Source organism: Trichomycterus rosablanca, chromosome 22, assembly GCF_030014385.1.
Source record: "Trichomycterus rosablanca isolate fTriRos1 chromosome 22, fTriRos1.hap1, whole genome shotgun sequence".
NCBI classification, from domain to species: Eukaryota; Metazoa; Chordata; class Actinopteri; order Siluriformes; family Trichomycteridae; genus Trichomycterus; species Trichomycterus rosablanca.
The window spans coordinates 14,840,200-14,842,755 of NC_086009.1; the positions used below are offsets into that span (position 1 = coordinate 14,840,200).

General features: G+C 36.0%; 1 long non-coding RNA gene across 1 annotated transcript; it reads right to left on the reverse strand.

Moving 5' to 3' along the window:
• Window positions 1-341: 341 nt before the first annotated feature.
• LOC134300143 (uncharacterized) lies at window positions 342-1,726 on the reverse strand. The gene is made up of 3 exons (XR_010007312.1): window positions 1,521-1,726; window positions 787-920; window positions 342-627 (listed from the first exon to the last, which is right to left on the reverse strand). It is a non-coding gene; the product is annotated as an uncharacterized LOC134300143 (long non-coding RNA).
• Between the last annotated feature and the right edge of the window lie 830 nt (window positions 1,727-2,556).

Genomic DNA, 2,556 nt, shown 5'->3' on the forward strand with positions numbered 1-2,556 from the left:
AGCATACAGCAATGTCTGCGACTTTGGCTGACATTGTTAATAAGATTCTTCAAATCACCCCAAATGCAGATGAAAGGTACGTGCTAGGAGGACTACAGTCTTGCAACATCAGAAAACAGTGCCGGCATGCGCTGCAGGTGCTGGACCCAAATGGACATGCCTTCCATCACGGGTGTGCAACTGGCCAAAGAATTTACAATGTTCAAATTCCAAATTAGTTATGGTTATTAGAGTTATTTGTGATAGTAATTAAAACGTCATAATGTATTTCTGATAAATGAAACAATGCAGTAATGTAAAAAAAAAACAAAAAAACAAAAAAAAAACGAGGACACCCCATATAATATTTAGATATTTATTATCAAGTTATGGACAGGTCAGGAAATCACTATTATACTGGTTAACAAAGATCTTGTCCCAAGCAAACAAATGTTTCTTATTTATTGTTGCATGCAGAAACCAAATATTTCAGAACAGTCTCAACAGCAAATAATCTGTCACTCAGGTGGATTAAGGTATCCTTAGCCCTTGTAGTCATACAATGACTGGTGTGGTACTTCTGTGGTCACTAGATGCTGTTGTCGTGTCAACCTCCACATCACTGTCCTCTAAATCTGTGGTGACAAACTAAAAACAAACAAAACAAACACACACACACAATGCATTTAGAAAATGTTGGGGGTTAGCCTATTGCCAAACCATGAAATCTAAATGCTACAAATTACTTATTATTATTAATAATATGCAATATAAACATACTGCTTACATTATTTTTAAATAACTTACCGTAAATGTGTCATTGTCTAATGTACACTGCCTTTGATGTAAATGTATTGTGAATCATGAAGCCATTTAGTTTCTGGCCCTCGTGCAACTTTGGTGAAACCAGTTTGTTTCCTCATGCCATCAAAAGTTCAATACTGAAATCACAAAAATTGAATTTAGTTTCAAAACCAGTCTATAGCAATTCACCCAATCAAATATTTAGAGAACAGTTACTCAAGAGAGCTTGGTCTCAATCTATAATGAATTACATTTTCTGTAATAAAAGAAAGATAACAAACTTTAATAGTACAAGTGACTAAGTTAGAATGAGCACTGAGACAGATTTTGAAATGTTAGACTGTAAGTCTGTAGCTTTCCATGTGCAGCAGCTTGTTTATGATTGTGTATACAAAATGAATCTATATTTTATTTTACTTATTAAGACCTACATAGGGAAGAGTCCAAAAGTTCCATGTAATTCAACTCGAATGTAGTGACACATTAATGTGGAGCAACTATAGCCATTAAAACGATAAAGTAATTTTATTTATTGTTCTTTAAGAAAGCTTCCAAAACAAAGTTTCTTATAAATGTGCTTTATGAGAACTCACTCACTTAGTTTGGCATTACTAGAACGTTTAAAACGTGTAATTTGCAGACGGTCCCTTACAAAGACGAATATTTATAAAATATCCCAATCTAAACCCGACTCTATCAGAAGCTAAATGAAGAGGTGAATGATGTAGTGAACTCACCTGTCCCTGACTCTGGAGCCTCTGCTCTCTGTGGTTGAGGCTGATATGGAGGTCAGCACCTGGCTGATGATTCGGATATAAAGCGTCACCGCATCTCTTCCTCCGCGGCTGCGTTTAGACTCCTGTCGGGCTGTCGGGTTTAAATCCACATTTCTGACATGGATGTGGCAGCGGTGGAAAAGTTTAAAATGTTAACAGGCCGATGATCCATTGATCCTCTCTCGGTCCACTATCCTCTCCTATCAGTAATAATGAGGAAGGCGGGACATGTCTGTGAAATCCCGCGTCTTCCACCAATCAGGTACTGAGAATTTAATATTACTTCCGTTTCAATCAAACTCGTTTCCGTATCAATCAAACTCTCTCACACACACTATCATACTCTCACACACACACCATCAAACTCTCTCACACATACAACTATTCTTATTCACATGCACTATCATTCTGTCTTACATTCACTATCATTCTGTTCCATAAACATGATTATTTGCATTCACATACACTATTTATTACGCTTACATATAATAATATTCTCTTACACATACAGTAGATCTTTGTTTTACATACAGTGTTAACGTCCCTTACACAGACTACCAAACTTACATACATATACTACTATTCTCTTTTACACAGATTATCATGAAAGCACATAATGCATGTTTAAGTAGCTATAGTTATATGTGCAAGAGAAAATAGTGCTGTGTGTATGAGAGTATAATAGTAAATAAAAAAAAGTGTGATTATAGTTGTAAGAGGGTATAGTAGTATATGTGACAGAGTATAGTAAACCATGTATGAGAGTATGATGGTGTGTGTGTGAGAGTATGATGGTGTGTGTGAGAGAATTCAACTTAGAATTATGGCCTACACGGCCTCTCATAGGATAGCATAGAACTGAGAACTGGTTGTCATAATATGACTGGCTGTTTCGAGCGTCTGCAACTACTGACATATAAGGAAACATGAGATAAAATTAATTAAATCTTTAACAGCCAACATCCTATGACTTTAAGGTTATTGGGTCTCCCTAAAA